General features: G+C 36.8%; 1 protein-coding gene and 1 long non-coding RNA gene across 12 annotated transcripts in view; one reads left to right on the top strand and one right to left on the bottom strand.

Moving 5' to 3' along the window:
• The window catches only part of DAB1 (DAB adaptor protein 1), a 788,454-nt gene that overhangs the window by 476,824 nt on the left and 289,247 nt on the right, over nucleotides 1-22,383 (bottom strand). The window lies entirely within an intron of this gene.
• On the top strand, nucleotides 1,721-20,921 carry LOC148044582 (uncharacterized). Its single transcript, XR_015697382.1, has 5 exons — nucleotides 1,721-1,757; nucleotides 8,913-8,961; nucleotides 10,204-10,275; nucleotides 19,299-19,441; nucleotides 20,330-20,921. It is a non-coding gene; the product is annotated as an uncharacterized LOC148044582 (long non-coding RNA).

Raw genomic sequence — 22,383 nt, 5'->3', positions numbered from 1 at the left:
AGCAATAGTACTTATACACTGTTTCACAGTACTGTACAGCCTTCTCTAAGTGGTTTACAGAGCGCATTTTTCTAAACAATCTGGGTCTTCATTTTATTGACCTCGGAATGATGGAAGGCTGAGTCAACCTTGGGTCCATCAGGATCAAACTCCTGGCAGTGAGCAGAGTCAGCCTGCAAGACTCCATTCTAACCACTGCACCACCTTAAAGTAAACCTATTGTTTCTTTGGATTATGCAGCATTCTGAAACAAATTTGTCATACAGTTTATTGCACTAGCTTAACTATGAAATCACCAGAATATGGGTTAATGTAAAAGAGCAACTTTTATTCCTATGGCTGTTCTACCTGAAAAAAGAATATGGAAGCTCATTTTTAAATCCCTATGTAGTGAAAATTAGTCATTCCACAAACTGATCACCAATTGCCATTTGTCCTTCAAATCCCAAATTTCAAAGCTTTGAATCAGCTGAAATCAAACAAGTCACCTTTGAATCATTTTGAAGATGTGTAGGCAGTGCAGAGATCTACTAGACTTATCTTGTGCATTTGGATTCTACAGAATCTCAAATGTCACAGTTTTACTTCTGTAGGTGGAGAAAAGTGAAAGAGATTAGAGTAGTATGGTTGGATAGCCAGACAATGACCCATGGTAAAAAGCTTTTCAGACTAGAAAAGTAAATAATAAGCTCTTTGGTCTTCAGTAATATCTTCGTTTTCTCAAGATTTTTAATGGTGAATAGCAGTGATGGTGAACCTTTTTCTTATGGCATGCCAAAATTGAGCATGTATGCACTCAATCTCCCTGCCTACCTGCACTTGTACACATGGCACACACACAAACCTGTGTATGTGTGCACAACTCCTCCCCAGGCTCCAGAGGCTTTCCTGAAGCCTGGGGAGGGTGAAAATGGCCAACCACACCCTGCTGGAAGAGTGAAAAATCAGCTGGCCAGTGTGCGCATGCGTGCTAAGAAATATGGCTACGTGTGCCACATGTGCCATAGGTTCACAATCTTGGATATATAGAATAGTTTCTGCATTGGTTCAACCCAACTACTCTATGAGATTATTTATTTTAACACACTGACTGCAACTTGGTAGAATCAATGTTTTCTAAAAAAAATTGAAATAATAGCTATATGGTCTCAGGAAATACGAATTTGAGTCAAATGGGTGTTTTCTTGAGGCCCTGACATTACTCAGGGGGAAAAAAACATGAAGGAAGCTTACGGATCCCTCCCATCCCACCATTTTCACATGGCCCAGACAAATTAGTTCCTAGTTGCATCTTGAACTGTAAACTCAAAATGAATCATATCCTCTTTGAATCTCAAATTTTCAGATCAAAGCTGACTTATACCACCCAAACTCATCACTTGGGCCAATTTTAATTAATTCATAGGAGTAATGTTTTGAAAATTAACAGGGAGTGTAGTAAGAAAAATGATGCTAAATTTCCACATTTTTCATTATTACAGTAAATCAAAATCTATTAGTTTACTAAAGAAACAGATTTTTTAGCTCAGCTGTGAATTTCTTTATTATATCAAGATTAAAAATAAATGCGGATAGTTTCCTAAAAGTGAAACGCAGCCACCCACGCTTAACAAAGAATTCTTGTTTAAAGAAGGCAAGAAACAATGGGATGTAGTTATAGGAAATCTTATAAAGAGACTCTCGTTTATTAACAGTTCCCATTATGCAGGAAAACAGCATCTATCAACACATAAGCACTTAACAGCCTTCTTCTAACCGTAAGTATCAATGCCAAATTTGAAAATAAACATGCTGATTTATTAGACATGCTATAACTGGATAGCATATTATCATAATTATCCACTATATTTAAGCCATTGAAAAGATGTTGAACATTTTCTCTTGCTGCCACTATGACCACCACTAATTATGTTTCTGACTTAGAATCATGAAACGATATATGTAGATAGCACATTTTAATCTGGAAATACTTATTGGGGAAATTAATAATTTATCCTTAATAGTCCTTATCCTTCTCCATTTATGCTTATCAGATCTTTGTAAGGACACCATGCTTTATTTATGGATATGAAAGTCAGACAAGTGATTAGTATTAGATCAGTCCCTAAAGTTAGGACTGAGACATAAACTTGGAGCCCATACTGAAAGCATTGTTGTGGTCACACTCTATAAAGGGGTTCACTCTATAACAAAGAAGAGTGGGTCAACCTATTCTCCAAAGCATCTGAAGCAGAGGTGGGATTCACTTACCTTCGCTACCGGTTAGCAAATGTGAGTGCACTTGCGCATGTGCTCCCTAGCCTCACACGCGCATGTGCAGAAGGTTGTGCATTACATTGGGGTGAGTGAGCGGACCTTCCAGCAGCCACCACTACCGGTTCACCCAAACCCATAAGAACCAGCAGAATACCATCACTGACCTGAAGATAGGACAAGAAGCAATGGATGGAAACTAATCAAGGAGAGAACTAAGTTACAACTAAGGAAAACAATTCCTGATAGAATAATTAATCAGTGGAACAAATTGTCTCCAGATGTTGTGAGTGCTGCAACACTGGACGTTTTTAAGAAGAGATTGGACAACAGGGAGTTGGACTAGAAGAAGGTCCCTTTCAACTTTATTATTCTTTTCTGAAGTAGATAGTATTCTATAGATACGGAAACTCTTTTTTTTTAAACAAACCTGATTAATTCATTTAGAAAACATGGCAATTAGAATTGCCTCTCTAGTTCTGAATGTTTTCTGTTAAATAACCAACATCAGGCAGCATCATGGGTTGAGGATACAACAAATCTAGACTATGTAGTGCAGGATATTAAACAGGGTTTAATCCTCCAACCCTTCCAGTTGGAGCAAACACTAATTTTGCTAATGACCAGGAGTAATATTTAGGAAGATCCACTCTTTCAGTCATAGTTAGATTGGTGGGGTTGGAGAAAAAAATCTTTGTAGACACATGATCACTGAAGAGATCACAGAACTGAACATATCTACTTTGCCATCTATCCTACATACTTCAAGCCATATCAAGACCATCATGATGGAGAAAGGGAAACAATCTTTTCTTCTCTTCCCCTCAAGAGAGATGCAATTTACCCTGCAGCTCAGATCAGTAGGAGTACATATGTCTTAGCCGACAAGGAACTACAATAGGTTCATTTTTTTCCAGTGCTAAAGAAATTATAATGAAATTCATATGAGTGAGGTTTGGATCTCTTACATTTTTTTTCTACTTATGAGCCGATTAAGGGATGCTACAGGTTTGTATCTGTTCTATCTTTCTACATCTTACCCAAAATCTGCAGCCTCCCTGCCTTTCCATGGTTTAATTAAATCCCAGGAAAAGTCACATTCTGAAGCTCAAAACACTTGAGTGAGGCTGCTGAGAAATAGGGCGATGTGTTATAGAAAAATACTAATAAAGGAGAATATTTGTAGCTCATAGTTGAAGTGAGGGGTCCTTGGTGCTCTCTTAGTTTGGTTGTTTTCTTGCAGACATTTCATTACCCAAACTAGGTAACATAATCAGTGTACTGTTGGTATTACCTACTTTGGGAAATGAAATGTCTTCAAGAAAAAAACCAAGCTCAAGGAGCCCCAAAGAACCCTAACAAAAAAGTGAATGAGCCAAGACCTGAATCAACCTCAAAAAAGAATACTGAGAATGGACTAGAAAAACAAATGACTTTTTCATAGAGGAAGTGACTTTTGGACAGACAGACAGACAGACAATGATGATAGATAGATAGATAGATAGATAGATAGATAGATAGATAGATAGATAGATAGATAGATAGAGACAGACAGACAGACAGACAGACAGACAGACAGACAGACAGACAGACCAACCGACAAACAAACATTAGAAGCTATAGTCCAACCAAATGAATAAAATGGACTTTGAACGCAATCATGCTTCATTCTCTAACAAGATACAACACTCACATGAAAAGGGACAATCTATTTTTCTTGATTTGCTTGTATGATGCATTAGAAATTTTCATTTCAAGACTAAAAGGCTAATAAAGAATATGATTTGTTTTTATTAGTCTTTAGTCAGCATTCTGTCTCTGGCAAAGCTAAGCAGATGAATACTTTTAAGGGTGGCATTTAGATTAATGTTATCCTATAAATTGTCTATATTAATGTGTATGATTTCTGAGGCTGATCGTTAGCAGAAATCAGCGCAAATAGAAGACTATTTCATATGTAGATACCAGACATTATTGAGGTAGCCAAGCAAATAAATGCACAAAAGTATTAAAACCTTTAAGATGGCAATTGAATAGAAAAGTGCAAAAATTCTCCAATACCCAATAGAACAATCTTGTACTACAGCATCAAAATTGTGGCATAAATGGCTTTGAGAAGACCTTTTGGTAGATACAAGGAATATCATCATGCCATATGGGACTAATTAAAATTAATCTTCCATATATTCTTCCCTATCTCTTTTCATCTCCTGTGCATTCCTATTTTCAGAAACAGCTGTTTCCAACTTCATTCATGTCCCTTGGAAATGGGACTGTTTGCAGGGTGGCAGGTTTCAGCTAACCTTGTTTTCAAGCAGCATAGGTTTAATCTTAGTTAGTTAAAAGACCTTTATATTGTATTTCAAACTTATTTAGTGGAACTCATATTTTTAGCAATATTTTTTAACCTAGCATTTATCTTCCTTTCTTTCCAGTTTATGGCTTAACTGTCTCATTCCACCCCATTTTTTGTCATTATCCAACTATTTCCATCCCTTATGAATTTCCTGGCTATGGATTATGCTACTTCCATATTCCGTGCAAGAAACTGATTTTAAATGACAGAAACAGTCATATATATTTCCTTCTTTCCTCTTCTTCTTTTTTTTAGAAATCCCTACCATAAATAATCTTTGCATTACTTTCTGAAATGCTGACATTGAGAAAAGTGTGAAGAGCTTACAGGCATTTTTCCCTGTTAACCATAAATATGTAAGCATTACATTTTTAAACATTACATTTTCATTGAATGCTTAACTCATACACCAAACAATGTTACGGGAAAATCTTGTAGTAATAAAAAAGTAGCCAAAAGATTTGAGAAAGATGCTCATCTTCTATCTTGCCTCTGGCCAACAGGAGCAGGTCAAAACAACCACAGAGAATATAACCTTACCATTGTAAATTGCTTTTCTCTAACAAGAAGTTGTCATTTTCACACGGATTCTATATTTTTAAGAAAAAAGTTGAGGATATGTTATTTTTTATCATAATGATGTTCCTATTTATTTTTTGCTAATGCAGCAATGTGCAACATTGCTGTAGCATGACGAACAATAACATTTTCCCATTAAAACAAGAAAATCAAAATCAAAAAGAGACCCTTCTAAAAATAACCGTGCATAATAATTTTGACTGCCTGTAATTTGACCCATATAGGTAGACACTGTAGTGATATTGCAGTTAAATGTCTCTTTGACCTAAAGGACATTTGGCATGAATCACGAGCCATTCGAAATTCAACATATGTCCAATTTCAATTGTTTCGTGCTTAAGAGCAAGAAATATTTAACATACCACAAAAGACAGATGACTCTATTAAACCATATGTATATTAGATCCAAATCAAAGGAGATTTGTGAGGAAAGGCAGATTTTATTCCTTTGAGTTGGTTCTAGTGCATGTCCCAAGTGAATATGTACAGTTTGGAAAACATGCATAGCATATTCAAATCCTAAACTGAAGGTAAAGCTGAAGTTTTGTCTGATCAGGCAAATAATTCCTGGTAACTTCCTTGGGCAAGTGGCTCAATTATATATTTGTTAAACAAAATTTATGAGACCATTGCATCATTATCTCTCTCCTATGTAGTATCCTGTTTATGGCTTAACTTTCTCCTTGTTTGATGCTTCTCTGGGACTCTCCCTTCTTTTTAAAATAAATTTCAGAGTGTCAGAATCACTGCTTCAACAACAGTCGAACAGCATCTGCCAAAAGGATAACTGACATTTTTGTTGCCATAGAAACTAGTCATATTACTTGGGCTTGCCTAGCTCCATGTTTATCATGCATTTTAGCCAGCAACGGAGTACATTCCCCTTTTATTTCACAAGGAATTATATTAAAACATAATTTGATTTTAGAGTATTTTCCAATCTCCTGCAAAGAGGATCACTCAATGTTAAAATACATGCAAAGAAAAGTGCAAAGTGTTGATAAAATTGCTATATAGTTTATATGCATTCAATCCGTAAAAAGAAAAGAAGGAAAATTGGATAATTCAAACCCTTCTTTTTCCCCCCTCTCAGATATTTGATATGCTATTAACCAACATAAAAGCATTGCTATATTTCACCAGTTCTGGCTTTTTCATACTGAAGTTTAAAACCAAGACAGTTGTGTGAATAATTGAACCAGACAAGCAAGCAAGTAAATAAAAAGAGAGCTATCTTTTGGAGTGGCTATACTAAATCTAATTAATAATAATGAAATTATTATATGCTTATAGTGAAAAATCAGTGGGATCATAAAGTTGAAAAAAGTAGTTGAAAATGAGCATGTTAAATATTGGAATTTTCAAATATAAACTGATAAAGTCTTGGTTCATAACACACCAGATTTAACTATGGTTGAAAAGGAGAAAGTGTGGATAACTGGTGGGGCATTAGATAGTAGAATAGAAGACAAAGAACTAGAGAAGATCAAAAAGTATCAAGATCTGAAAATCAAACCTGAAATGTTATGGCATAAACCAGTGGTCCCCGTGCTTGTGGGCACACTGGGTGTCATACCAAAAATTGTTGGATGGCACTTAGGAAATCTGTGCATTGACAAAATTTCTACCTATGAAAATCTCACACTACTTGGATTTAACATTTACTGCAGCAAAACACTATGGCATGCTAAGTTCTTGAGAAGAACTTGTGGCATATGAAGGCTAACATTAACTAAGGAACTGGTAGCTGTGATTTCACTTGGCTGTGCATATAATAATAATAATTACAGGAATGCATCCAATTGAGACAAATTTCATGGATGTCAAAATTTAAGAAGGGCTCCAATGAGGTCACTCAAATTGAAATCAGAACACTTCCAAAGTTTTATTGGCAACTTAGAGTTCACAGGGATATGTAGACATAGGACACATTCACATTGCCAGGTGTACAGGACACACTATAGTTTTGGAGAGCAGGAATAGACAACAATGTCCTCTTCTAACACCTAGCCCACCGTGAATGTTACCTTCCCTTAAATTTTCATGCACTTCCTTTAAAGGAATCTTTTCTGGTATGTGCCAGTTTTCAAGTTAGAGACAGCCCTGAGATTTTGAAGGGCAGAAAGGAAATAAATTGTCTGCTCTTCCAGAACAAGGGAGCAAATATGAAATAATTACTGTCAAGTGGCAGCAACTCAAGTGGGATTATATCTGCTAATGGGAAATATGATGGATCGGTTTTAAATTAGTATTTTATGGGGAAAATGTTTGTTTGCTTAATTTGCATAGCCTGATAGGCAAACCAAAGAGCAATTATACCTGCAAAAATATTTAAAAGATGAGTATTGGAGCAGGCGGTACAGACTTTAGAAATAATTCAGAAGCTTCAGGCCTTGTAGACGCATGATTGTAGCCCCACCACTATTCTGACAGGAGCTGAAAAAAAGATGAAGTGGTTTTTTATGAGTAACAGTGAGGAATCACATTTATATAAGTACTAAAGCACTTCTTGAACATCATTTACCAAACGTGCAGAACTCAACAGCATTCAGAGGTAAAAGTGGCTCCACAACTCCTTTTTCATCAACAAAGTGTATTTGGAAATGATGTGTTAAGAACAATTGTTCCTTAAATTATGTCTATTGAGAAGACTTTTAGCCAAAGATTTCTAAATTAATTGAATTAAAACATATTTGCATTTTCATTAGGACTACTTAAAGAAAAAATCAGGAACAAGAAGCAATAGTGTATGGACATAGTGAAAATAACAAAAACTGGTGATGGTAGATATTTGTCTATTTGATCTACATAGCAAACAAATGGATGACCAACACTTAGCATCAAAGTGATACAAAAACCACTAATTTTTTGCTGACTTTTAGTGATTTTCATAGCTCATGTATAAGAGCCCTAATGAAGACATGTAGTAAATTATGTTAATATAAGCTACATTTAATTAGATTTCTTTTCCTTTTATCCTCTGCCTCCCATTCCTTTTACTTATTACTTATTCTTTTCTCTGCTTTGCATAATGTTTCTTACCCTAAAACAGAATAGTTGATGAGTTTGTATGTATATTCTACCAAAACCAGTCAAACTTGTAAAAATGGGAAATAGAAGAGAAGCCAAGATTGAAAGACTTAATATAAACTATTTGAATATGATGTTGTTTTTAAAAAGAGCATAATGATAGATTACAACCTATTTCTATATAATAAAATGTTTTACAAAATGATAAATGCACATGTTTCCTCTCCTGTCCAACCACAAAATTACATGCTGCTTGATTAGGCTGGAAGAAAAAAGAAGTGTGTGTGTGTGTGTGTGTGTGTGTGTGCGCACGGGCGTGCATGCGTTGAAGCAGCTTCTTGCCATCCAAACCAATGGCCCTAGAAAAGTTGGCAAGCTCCACCATCCTGAGATTCTAGTAAATTATTTTCCAAACAGTAGCGAGTGATAAAAAAAAAAACCACACTTTTTAACAATGCAAGTTTCAGCCAAAGCTACATTTTGCTCTGAATTTCCTGAGTTTAAGCAAGTTAATTTAGCATGCCCCGTTGCATCAGTCTGTTGAGTTATGTTATGTAGCAAGCTGTCGCCCTGTAGAAAGCATGACGTATCATCCCAGTGAGGCATGAAATTAGAAAGATGTGCCTTGCTGGGTGAACCCTGGATCAATTGAACCTGATTTCCAGTCAAACTAGACTTTGGTTTCTTTTCAAAGCAGAGAAAAAAGAAATGAAAAGAACCCTTCACAGTCAACGAATCCCAAGGTACCGTTGCCTTTTCACTCACTCTGGCTAGTTATGATACACCCATCTGAATAACTGATGCTTTGGAGGATTCACAAATGAATTAAAAGTTTTATTAGGACAACTAATAATTCCTCCAACATTATTCCCAGAAATTAATAACTGTGATTTATCGAGGACAGGCACAAGATTTAAATTAATTGCAATCTGCTAATGAGCAAAGATTGTAAAGTCAACCCACAGACCCAGGATTCATACTGCTGTGTCACGAGAAGTCGGCCTCTGTAGCCAGGAGCCTCTTAAATGTATGAAACTTCTGAAAACACTGAGTGCAGATTTGGGGAGGTTCTACAAAACATGGGAAGCCTGCATGGTTAGAGGGGTGCCACATTGAACACCATCACAGGAATCAAGCAGGGATCATGAAAAGGATGTCTGAAAGTGGAGGCTAAGCAATTATTCTTCTTCCCGTCCCATCCATTTGACACCTAAAAATGCTTTAGTTTTCTTTTAAAGTACTCATTTGTTCAATTAAAACTGAGAACAAATTGCATGTGGCATTTACCCCCAAAGTTGTACATAGGAAAATGGGGTGTCTGAATTATTTTAATCCCCAGTTTTCAGACTTCCCATTGTTTGGTCTAATTGGGGCTGCACCTCTACCCATGGAACTGGTAAATGGTTGGGTGGGGGTCTTCCTAGATTTTCATTTCCTGGGGGAAAATTATTTTTTTAGTATGTTAGGAGATGTAATGGTATGTGGGAATGGCATTGGGAGACAGGAGGAAGAGGCACAGTTAAGGGAATGGTTGTAGAATTGGCAGCTTACTCTGCAGAAGAAATGCAGGTATAGCAAATAGCTCAAAAGGGACACACACACCCAATCAGTTTCTTGGGCTATAAAGGCAAAGGGGAGGAATGTATTTTCAGATTTGCAAAGTTATTTTTAGTACAATCTTATAGTAAAGGAGAATTAGTTCATCTGGGCACTGGTGGTCCAAAATGTAATGGAGCAATTCATTATAAGTGTACCATGGTATGCTCATGTGACACCTGTAGTACAAAATCTCTATTAATTACCAGTGGATGTGTGTGTAATTTAAGGTACCGTAGGTAACATGTAACACCTTTCATGGAACGGAGCTTGGATCTCTCTCTCTCTCTCTCTCTCTCTCTCTCTCTCTCTCTCTCCCTCCCTCCCTCCCTCCCTCCCCCTCCCTCCCTCCCTCCCTGCCACTCTGTCTTTGTCTCTGCCTGTTCTAGATGGCAAGATATGGTGGGTATACATACTTGGAGTCTGATGGTGGGAGCTCACCATTGGAGGTAAATGATAGGGTAAGAATGCTATATCCCTATACCATCTGCTTCTTGTATTTTTGCTTAGTATTAAAAAAATAATTGGCATAGTTTTAAAATGTTAACTGCTTTTCTGTTTACATTTTTATCATATGTAAGTTGCCCAGAGTCATCTTACTGGGATATAAACTGAAATAAATGAATGAATAATAAAACAATGCCATTTCAGTGGTCATGAGAATCATACCCTCTATGCAATGGTGAGATTCAAATAATTTAACAACTGGTTCTCTGCCCTAGTGACCAGCTGGGTAGGCATGGCTCAGTGTTCATGTGACTGGGTGGGTGTGGCCAACTCAACATCACTCACATCGATGGGCATTTCACCTTAGACAGTTTCTGTAAGCAGAGCAATAAAGATTAGGCTAGAAACAACACCAGAATATTTCCTTCCTGCCTTCCTTACAGGATTAACCCTGTAAAGTGGAAAAAAACAAAATAAGATTTCTTCCAACAACCAGTTCTCCGAACTGCTTAGAAAGTTAACAACCGGTTCTCCTGAATAAGTGTGAATTGGCTGAATCTCACCATTGCCTTTATTCCACAATTCCTGTCATTTAGAACTGCATCTCCCATGAGATCTGGATGACACTTTAGAAAGACCTTTCTTTTCCCACAGGAATTGGACCAGAATATCATGGGAACACACAAATTATGTGTAGTTAAGATCTATTGTTACCTGTAAGGGGCTTTATTAGCAAGACTGTGTTTTTTCTTAAAGAAATAAACTGCTCCAAGTCTGTTGATGAGTTGGCACTTTTTGAAAATGAAAAAAAAAAAATCCTTAGAAGGTACAGGAATTCTCCAACTGTTTCTCAAGAGCAAGTCTTCACCTAAACATTATCAATAGCACTGCTGCTGAAAAAAAAAGTTTAGTGAGAACAATTTGTGGCTGAAATCTTTCCTTGAGATTTAATGGAAATAGGGGAAGAGAATGTCTAGGGAGATTCTCAATCATCAAGGTCATGGTTGTCCCAAAGTTGCTTTTTCAAGAGGCAACTGGACTTTCTGATTTCTCTTTAAAGATGTTTTGTTTCTCATCCAAGAAGCTTCTAGCTAAGAAGATATGAGAATAGAAGCTTTTCTGCATACTGCTACAGAAATGAATGGAGAAGGGAAGACATCATATTCTGACATATTCCTTCCCCATTTTCCCACTAAAAAAATGCGGGAACACCGTAATACTCTCTGACAATGCCTCAAAAATTTCTTTCTCCCATAAAAGGATTGCTACAGCAAATACTGTTTTAATGAATCAAATAACTTCTAAAAACAAATGTAAGGTAATTTTTCTGGTTGGCATCAATTCAAACTGTGATATTGCTGACAAACATTTTGGGAAAGAGAAAAGTTTTCATTGCTGTATTTGGTTAAAATGAGGAAAGTAAGACTAGGTGGCACATGAGAACTGACCTTACCTGACAGAAATGCATATATTCAAATATTGCCTTCCTAGACCAGTGGTGGCAAACCTATGGCACATATGCACACTGTCGCCCCAGCTCAGCTCCACCACATTTCTCCATGGTGTTTCTCACTGTTTCTCTATAAATGATGAAACAGGTCACAAAAGAAAAAGATCTTGCCTCTTGCAGAACTGCCGGTGTTGTGATGCCCCGTCTCCCCCTGGCCAGCTAATCTTTGGGTCACTGCATGAAAGAGTGACTTGCAGTTTGGTCTCTAAAAGGTTCACCATCACTGTCCTAGACCTTGACTATTTCTTAATAGGGAAGATGATTATATAGCTATTATGTGATGGGGATTTTCTAATGTATGTAGTGAGAGAAAAATAAAACTTCACTAAATGTGGTTTTAAAAAAAAACCTGAGGAAATTAGTCCCTAAATTCTAATTGCATAATCCTACACATACATATTCAAAAGCCTAATTGTGGCCAATTGAGTTGAAGATATATTATCTAATCCTTCTTTGACAATTGGGAGAAGGTTGATTGGACTGCATGGATTGTAGAACAATCTAAATCAATGAAATATGCAGGGATTCATTAATATCTATTCAGGTTATGAATCAGAAGTGTTTAACTGGTTTAAAAATAAATAGCAAAACAAAATCCACATAAGGACCATTAAGTATAATGAACTTGGTGCAAAATGATTATGTGTATCTTTGCCATTCACAAAATTCCAGCATCAAGTAAAAGGTTTCATTCCAATAAATTAAGATACAAAAAAAATCTATTGCACTGAGTGGGAAACTTTAAAGAAATTAATGAAATTAAATTTCAAACAACCTATATTTAGCCTTCCAGTGACATAAATGTCATTCAGTTGCTGTTGCCTTTTTCATTTCTTTGCGTTTATAAAGTAGAGCTGACATTAAATTTAGTTAATTCCATATATGTGTGTGTGGCTTTAGTTTCTTCAATCTGCTTTTACAATTCCATGCTAATAAATGTATATTTGAGGATTTAGAGTGAATTACTGGGCAGAGCTTGACTTCCGACTAGGAATCTTATTAAAGCATTGCCCCAGGGAAGGGTTTTCAATGTAGCATAAATTATCGTGTCAGCTTTCAGAGACAGCATAGTATTTGGCTTCCTCTTTTTTTTAGCCTTTTTTCCTCTTAATTTTAAAATGACACAATGTGCAAGCAGCCTGATGGGAAGAAAGAGACCCCACAAAAATGAACAAAATTAGTAACCTTCAGAGGAAACAGAAGACATTGCTTTGAGACTATGCTACAGGTACCCACACCAAGACTGGATAAAGAAAACTGCCCCATATGAAGCACAAAACTTAAAATCCTGTTGCCATGAAAAAGCCAACAAATGATTTGGACCATCGTCATTAATTATAGCCGGGTGGAACTCAAGAGAACATTGTTCCTGAATACTCTATCTCAACCACCTTTCATTTTAAGAAGAAAAAGTTGAATTGCACACTAAACACATGAAATTCCAAGGTGATGCCCATCTTCCATGAGGTTCCACTTCTGCATTTTGTGACAAATACTGCTCCAGAAACATCACATGGTTGTTTTAGTATTCTGAATCACTGTACTAGTACATCTGAATTCCATAGTTTTCTAATGCCAGACTTTGAACAGGACCAGACACCTGCAGTGGATGAGAGTCATGGTGTTATCTGTGCAAGCTGATACCGAGACGTTTCATATGAAAGAATCATTGTTCTACTCGCATAACTTAACAAGATTTGATTAATTGCATTATGAATTGAAGCAAATGTTCATCCACAAGTTACAGCTTGCAGACCAATGATTTAGGAATAACTCAATTCAACATTAAAAATCACAGTGAGCCACAAATGGCCACAGCCTTTATTAGGACCAATTGAAGTGTCACACAGTGCTGAAGACATCTTAGGAGTTCTCCAGCTCCTTTAATCAGGCCTGATGTAAATGAAACAAGAGAAGGGAAGAAAAAGCTGAAGCCACAAAATCAATTGAATTTATTGAGACATATTCCCATTAGGATTAGACTCCACAATACTCTGGAATTCAGACCAAATAGCCATCCTGCTTCATGTATCATTATGCAGAATGCAGTGGGGTTAATGCATCCATAATGTAGCTTTAGACTTTCTGCTATTGATTTACTGTAACCCATCAAATCACCTTAAGTATTTATTGTTTATATAAGAGATGAAAGAATTAATGGGTTTCAGGCATTCTGCTTTTAAGGAATCTTCTCCTTGAATCATGAAGCAATACAAAAAGTTCATATATTTAGGTGAACGGCTAATAAGATGTATCAGATGTTTTCCTAGATTTTCCCAAGAATTCATCTCATATTGGATTCCCCCAGTGCTATACATCCCAAAGTACTATACTTTTTTACTTATATACTTAGGGATGAACAGGGTCTTTCAAGAAAGTCGCACCCTCATTACTGTTCCTTTTATTGAAAATATTTAAGGATATTTTAAACCAATACACTTTAATTTGGTAAAAATACTGTTCTGAATTTTAAAAGGCACTAATTGTATACTTTCAGATTCATCCTCAGCATACGGTGTAGAAAGAGTTCATAAAAATGTGGTCTTTAAATACACCTCTGCTATGTTTTCTAATAGAGTGCTAATTAGAAAAAAAGTAACTACTGCATAATGAAAATAATGTATTCAATGTTTTTTCAAACTCTTTTTCCATTTATAAATTGTCTACCAATAGCTCACAGGCATTATTGCTTCCTCACTTAGCTCATGTGAGTAAATCATGGCTTGTTGAATCAACTGAGGCAGTTAATTATGAATCCCAAAGAGTCAAGTGGTGTCATCTAAACAGATCATACATTATGAAAGCATAACTCAGTGAACCCAGTTCTCATTTCTTGACAACATTCTTTTTATGCAACATTTTCCATTGTTGGTTTACCTTTTCCCATTATTAGGTACATGATTCTATTGTAAAATATAAATAAGGGAGGAAAACCCCCACCATTGTGGTAGACATTTCATTTTGACTGTTTGTTTGGGAGATAGTGTAGATATTTTTTTCTTCAGTATAACAATGCAAAAATAAATTAAGAATTACCAGAGACAAAACATGTTGTGATCTAAAATTGTGTATATATGTCAGTGAGGAGAGATCATACAGTCTTACAAAACTTAGACAAATCAAGAAGTGGATTGGGTTGTAATGGAACAATTGAAAATGTCAGATATCTCACATTCAGAGTCAAAAGTTCTGGAAGAACACTTGACATAACAAAAATGATACAACAAGGCGAAACAAGTAGAAGGCAATGTATAAAAATTAATAGTCCAATCAATTAATAGCAGGGCATGTATAATGGATTTTTATGTAGGGAACAGAGAAGATAGCTCTATTTTATTTTGAGATACAATATTGGGAAAACAATATGTGAACAAAAGAGAGAGTTTTTTTAAAAAAGTGAAAAAGGCCAAACATCATCTTCCAGCTTGGACTGGACTCTTTCAAATCTGAACTGGCCAATGCAATACCAAACAAATTCAAATGTAAGTGATGATGTAATATGATATAATCAACTGAAACTTAACCCAAAGCAGTAAGGAAATTTCTTTAGCATAGTAATAGTATGCAATAGTAAAGAGATTCATGTCTATTAGGGATGAATGAAAAATTATCCCTCCATCCTCAAAACTTTAGTTTAAACAAGAATATTTAATATAATACCTTATATTTATTTTACTATCTAATTACCACTTCTTGCTATGCACCTATGCCAACATGGACAAACTTTTTAAAGACAGCAAAAGAACTCCATACTTTGTCTCTGTTTGAAGAGACTTCTACTTCTTCATTTGTATCAAACAGACAGCCATGAAGATAAACAATTGTGAGAAAACATTGAAATCTCATGGTGCAAAGCCATGTTTGGGAGTTGCCAACATTTTCTTCTAAAGTTTTGTATATTGCAGTGTATTGATAGTAATCACAAGGGCAATGAAATCTATGTGAATACCACCATCTTAATTTATACCCCCCAAAAAATTCTGTAATGATGACTCTTTTTTGCCAAAGACTAGGATGATGATGATGATTGTTTGTGAAGATCTGCCATGAACTGTTGCTTGATTTCCAAGTTAGAATGATGATTCCTTGAAAAATTCTCATAATGCCCACCTTTCACAAATGTGCAATCTTTACTATCATCATAAAAGTTGAAGTCCAATCCATTGTAAAAACTGTTGCTGTAGTTTTTTTTAAAAAAAATGCTCATAGTTTGTTTGTATAGCTGTATGATCATGTATTGTACAGTATATGCAGTATTTAAAGTATAGAATAATATCGGATTGCCTAGATTACTGAAAATGCCATCACAGAAGAAATTCCTTTTTAAAAGAAGAAAGAAAATTAAAGCTAGAAATGGAAATCCATTATACAGTTACACAATTTTATCACTATTTGAGGAAACCACATTCAATAAAAATGTAATAAAGCTACTCAACTACCAGAATCCTTGAGATTTGAAAGTACAAGTTCTCAACAGAAACAATATCTATGGAGATTCTCAATCATCCATGTCATGATTGTCCCAAAGGTGCTTTTTTCAACAGGCAATTGGACTTTCTTTGTTTCTCCTTGAAGATGTTTTGCTTTTCATCCAAGAAGTTTCTTGGATGAGAAGTGAACCCTTTCATTCCCCACCATTCAATCAGAACTGAAGAAGCTTCTGGGATGAGAAGCAAAAGGTCTTCAAGGAAAAACAAAGAAAGGCTAGTTGCCTCTTGAAAAAAGCATCTTTGGGCCAACAGAATCAATATTGTTGCAAAGCTAAATTCTCTATAGACTATTATTTAAATAATAATCAAATCTGCTAACTCCAGGCTGCTTTTATTTAGGACTGATGTTCAAAGTTTACTAGAAAGATATAAGATTGTTCAGCACTTGTTTTTATATTAGAACTTTTGTGAAGTGGCATTCATTATCTTTATAATCAATAATTGATATAAATATTATGGTATTCCCAAAATATTATTAATTTATTATGACTCATTGCTTTAAAATACTTAAACCTTGTATGTCCTTAAAAACAAATATGGCAGCTAGTAGCAAGGTCTTCAACAAAAGAATTGTATTGTACCCACATAAACAAAGGATTCCTTGGGGAGATTAATTCATTGTATACAGCTGCAAAGGAGAGCATTAGCAAATGCATTTTATTATGTTTTAGGATTATTTGGGTTTTCCATTCCACTTTTGTCAGATCTGTCAACTACTGCACTCTTTGGTGCTTAGATGACTCAGTTACAGCTCTAAATCCATTCAGTTACAATTTTACACTCTCTCCAAACAGGGCTTCCAATCCTCTAGGACAGGGGTCGGTAAACGTAAACACTCAAAGAGCCATTTGGACCCAGATTTCTTTTCCCACAGAAAAGAAAATACTGGGAGCCACAAAAATCCTAATCAGAAGTCGCCTGTTCAATTCTGGAGCTGAACGGAAGTTCAGTTCCCCCACCATAGAGTCTCCTCCTAGTGCGGCATACTTTTTCCTCTACCTGTCATACCGAAAGCCCTATCAATTGTGGAGACAACTGGAAAACCCTCTTCTTGCCATAGAGTCTTCTCCTGGCACACCATGCTTCTCTCCCCCCTGGAAGCCCCTCTCAAAATTGTGGGGGCGACAGGTGAAGGAGCTACAGCAGAGGGAGGAAAGAGCCGCATGCAGCTCCAGAGCCACAGTTTGCTGACCCCTGCCCTAGGACAGTGATGGCGAACCTATGACACGCGTGTCAGTGCTGACACGCGTAGCCATTTGGGGTGACATGCACAGGATTTCATGCGATTCATCCTCGGCTCCTGCACGGCCGCCGAGGATGAAAGAATCTGTGCTGGAGGAATGGGGGGGCGGGACGTGTGATCTTCCCCACCCACACTCACTTACTGTATTGCCGCCGCCCCTTTCTGAGTGCAGGGGCTGCTGGTAAGGCATACATGCCGTGCGCACACACGTCATCAGCGCAGCGAGGGAGGACCCGCAGGAGAGGAGCGCGGGAACAGTGCGCGCCTCTCTCCAGTCAGGCCGGCACAGAGAGTCTACTCCTGGGACTGTCGGTTATGACCGCACCACAGCAGGGAACAGCGGAGTGCCAATGGGAACTGTGAGCGCCATTAGCAGCAACTATTGGGGTGCCATGGACTTGTAATTGCCCACAATAACTGAGATAAGTGAGGGGGAGGTTGTGTTAGCTTGTTAGGCTAGTTAACGTCCTCATCAACATGCCGCTCCGGCCCGCCCCCGCTATGAATATTCATATTCTTCGCCCTTGCGTCACTAGGAATATTCATAGCAGGGGCGGGCTGGAGCGGCATGTTGATGAGGACGTGGAGCTGGAAGCAGCCGACTCCACAGCCCTGGTTCACGGCACCCCAAACAAGTTCAATAATATCAAGGGCAACATACGAAATCGACTGATGAACAAAGAAGTTACTAAGCAGGTATGTTAAATAATTTGTTTTTGGTTTATTAAATACAATTATATATTGCAATTATACATTTTTGTAGTTTAAACTATAAATTGTGCAAAATTATGTTTTTGTCGAAGTGACACACAATGCGAGTTATGCTCGATTTTTTGCCGATTTTTGACACACCACGCCAAAAAGGTTGCCCATTACTGCCCTAGGAGATTAGGAGGTAAGAAATCTGGAATAAGTGAAAAAACTGATTTCCGGACACAGAAATATACACACATGTAAGAGAACCCAGGGCACATATATAGAAAATTATTCAGAATGTTGCAGCACAGTGAAAGAACATGTAAGGCAAAAATCACATTACAGATACTCCTCAACTTACAACAATTTGTTTAGTGACCATTCAAAGTTACAATGGCACTGGAAAAAAATGACATGATCATTTATCACATTTACAAGCATTGCAGCATCCCCATGGCCAAGTGACCAAAATTCAGATGCTTGGCCCTTGACTCATATTTATGATGGTTGCAGTGTCCCAGGGTCTTTTGATCATCTATTGCAACCTTCTGGTAAGCAAAGTCAATGAGGAAACCAGACTCACTTAACAACTGTGTTACTAACTTAACAACTGCAGTGGTTCACTGGACAATTGTGGCAAGCAAGGTCATAAAATGGAGCAAAACTCACTTAGCAACAGAAATTTTGGACACAATTGTGGTAATAAATCGAGAACTATCTATATGTTGAAGCAGTCTTTCCTCCAAGCAACATATTCTAAAGGGGGAAAAAAACAACCTGCAGAAATAGCATATCAAATGTAAATATCAAGTGAAGGATGCATGAAAATGTATTTACTATGCTTTGGCTAATTTCTACACAATGGAGCCAACCAGAACTTGGGACCAGTTGGGTGAGAAATTTGAAGAGCCAGAATTGCTTATTCTTAGATAAAAGGCAGACTGATAATACATCTCATCTTTTCTTCCCAACTGGGGAATGTCAAACATAGAGATCTCAATAGGACACATATGGGCTCACATAATGTCTTTTCACACTCATAGATTGATTGCTCTCCTCACATTACCTCTGTTTTTTCTCCTTCTTCCCAAAATTTAGAAAATAATCATCACCTCAGCGGTTGGGTGGAACAATGGACACCAAGTCAGTATTTGTTCTACTCCAATGAATTCTTTTGATTCTCTTTACAATCCAATCTACCAGATTATTTCATCCTAAATAATCCCCTCGAAAATCTCCAGGTAAGCCACTTTTCTACTTTATGCCATATTCAAAATTGCTGCAAACTCCTTACAGAGTTAAAACTGACTGACAGGGAAGAAAATCAAAGATACTTTGCGAAGAAAAAAATAGATTCTCATTAGAAGGCAGAAATAGAGAATAATCCCCACTGAATAGATTTGGATATATAGATGGTATTAAACTGCTGTCAGTAATGAAAAGAACATGGACAGGATTTTTCATAGAAGACTGTCCATTTTGCTAGCTTGCTTGTTTGTTTGTTTGTTTAGTTTGTTTAGTTGTCCACCCATCTCACCACAGTGGCATATAAAAATAGTGCCCTGCCTCAGTTTCATGCCAAAAGTTAAGATATAGAGTTAGACAATCCAGGTTATAACCAGCAAAATGTATTTACATTCTAGAGTTCAAGTTAACATACTCCAATATCAGCAACAAAGACCTTGTTGATATTTGTTCTGAAATTAAATAATTCAATGGTCTATCTTGTCTCTGTTTCTCCACATCGTAGAAAAGAGAATAATGGGGTTGGAAGGAACCTTGGAGCTCTTCTAGTCCAATCAAACTATGGCATACAACTGGAGATTGAAAAAAAATGTATTAGCAAAAGACAACAGCAGGTGTTATGTGGCATCTTGAAATTATAAGGTGGCAAGGTAACAACTTCAAGGGTGATCCAAAGTTTAGGATGAGTGATCTCCTCATCTTTGGCAACATTCTACCTCTAGATATCTAGACCGCCCCTTCTCCTTACTGTATTTTCAGAGAGCTGTAGAAACATGATTGCTCAGGAGAATTTTGAGGAATGAATAAGATCACACCTTCCCTGAAATGGTGGCACACCAAATTTACTGTTTATAAATTGCATTAGTATGATTTTTTATTTTCAGATTTATTGTGGTTTTTCACATGCTAGCAAAATAATGTTTTGGATCAAGCAACGTAGATTAGTTTCTTCATGAAAAAAGAGATGCCAGATGTTTAAGCTGGCTTAAAAAAGGCTAAGGAACATGAGGCATTATTTATTGCTAATGGATGATGAGTAAACAAAAAAAAAATCAAAAAGTGGTTAGTATGTGCTTTATTGATTATAGAAAGGCCTTTGATTCTGTCAAGCACACCAAGCTATAGAAAATAGTCAGAAAAATAGGAATCCCAACATATCTCTTTGTTCTTAGGATGCCACAAAGTAGAACATGAAATAGTCTGGCTTCAGGCTGGCAAAAAGATAAGACCAGGCTGTATATTTTCTTCTTTTTATTCAATTAATATGCTGAATATATATTAAGGGAAGCTGGATTAGAAGAAGATGAGCATGGTTTTAAAAACTGAAGAAGAAATATCAAAACAGCTGATGCTATGGGGATGACATTAACCTGATATGCAAAAATGCAAAGGACTTGCAAGCCCTAGCACTCAAAGTCAAACAGCATAGAAAAAAATAGGACCAAAAAATGAACAAGACCAAACTTGACAAGAGATACATTGTCAATCTTAAATTGACAATGAAGATTTTAAAACAGTGGGTGACGTCTGCCTTCCAGAATCAATCATCCACAGCAGGGGTGTCACACTCACGTTGTCATGGTGGTGTCATGTGACGTATTGGGACTTTTCCCCCTTTCGCTAATACGGGCATGGGCGTGGCCAGCACGTGATGTATCTGGCCCATGGGCTAGAGTTTGACAGCCCTGATCCACAGCAAAGGAATAAGCAGTTAAGAGGTAATGCTGCAGACCAGCAGTTGGTAGAGCAGCCATGAGGACCTTGGAAAAGTTATTCCAACACTGTGATGTTTCTATGACAAGAAAGATCAGAACTGTGCAAGCCATGTTATTCCTTGTGACACTCTGTGGAAGTGAAAGTTTGACTTTGAAGAAGTGGAATGGAAAAAGTATTGATACTTTTGAATTTTGGTGTTGGAAAAGACTCCTGAGCAGATAGTCAAGGAAACAAACCAATGGATCATCGAGAAAATCAACCCAGAGTTCTCACTTGAGGCACAAATAGCAAGGCTCAAATTATCTTATCTTGAACACATTAAGTGAAGACTTAGCTCTCTGGAAAAGACACTAATTCTGGGAAAGCTGGAATAAAGTGTGTGGATGACCAAAGATTCAGTTACAGTGACAATGAGTAGAGGATTAGTAGAACAGCAGCTTAGGGATGGATTCCAGTGCAGAAAAATCTGTCTATGCAGACACTAAATGTTGAAAATAACTCAGTAACACATAATCAATCAGTCAATATATTGTGTTTGATACTGCAAGCCCTTCAGAGTCTCTGGAACTGATTCAGCATATAACTTGTAATAATAATAATCTTTACCAGGGAGTTCGGGAGTGAGAAGGCAGGGTAGAAATGAAATGAAATAAAGTAAAAAAAATAATATTCAAAGGGAAAAACTAGGACTTATACATATTCACAGGAACTTTTATAACAGAATGTTTGGGGAATCATTGTCCTAATTTTAAAAAGACTAGAACTCTATTTAGCTCTTTCTAAATCCACAGATCTGACCAGTGATGTAACTAGGTGACAGTAAAATTGTGCAGATATTTATGTATTCGGTAATGCTGCAGAAAGATTGCAGAATCTGCTAGGTGTAGGGGCACAATTATATTGAGCGACCACATACTGGGCCTTCCAGACACAATTATGCCTTGATTGAGCTTAAATTTATATGGCTCCTCAGACAAACACAAAACTAGAATTATGCAATGGATGAGCAAGTCTGTAATGTTTCTTAGGGAGCCTTCTGATGGTCATTAGGAGAGGTGAACACTGTGGAGAAGTTTCTCACGGAGGACAAAAAATAGACACTATATAGAAAAAATACATCTCATCGCTTACGGATGGTAAGATAACAACAGGCAACTAAAGACATAATTGCAGTAATCTAGGAGAAGAAAGGAAGAGCAGGTTTTATCACACCCTATCTTAG

The sequence above is a fragment of the Thamnophis sirtalis genome, unplaced genomic scaffold (genome assembly GCF_051295495.1).
Source record: "Thamnophis sirtalis isolate CommonGarterSnake01/CBP01778 unplaced genomic scaffold, rThaSir2_p1.2 scaffold_7, whole genome shotgun sequence".
NCBI classification, from domain to species: Eukaryota; Metazoa; Chordata; class Lepidosauria; order Squamata; family Natricidae; genus Thamnophis; species Thamnophis sirtalis.
The sequence above is the reverse complement of the archived record's forward strand: the minus strand, read 5'-3'. Positions and strand labels throughout refer to the sequence as shown.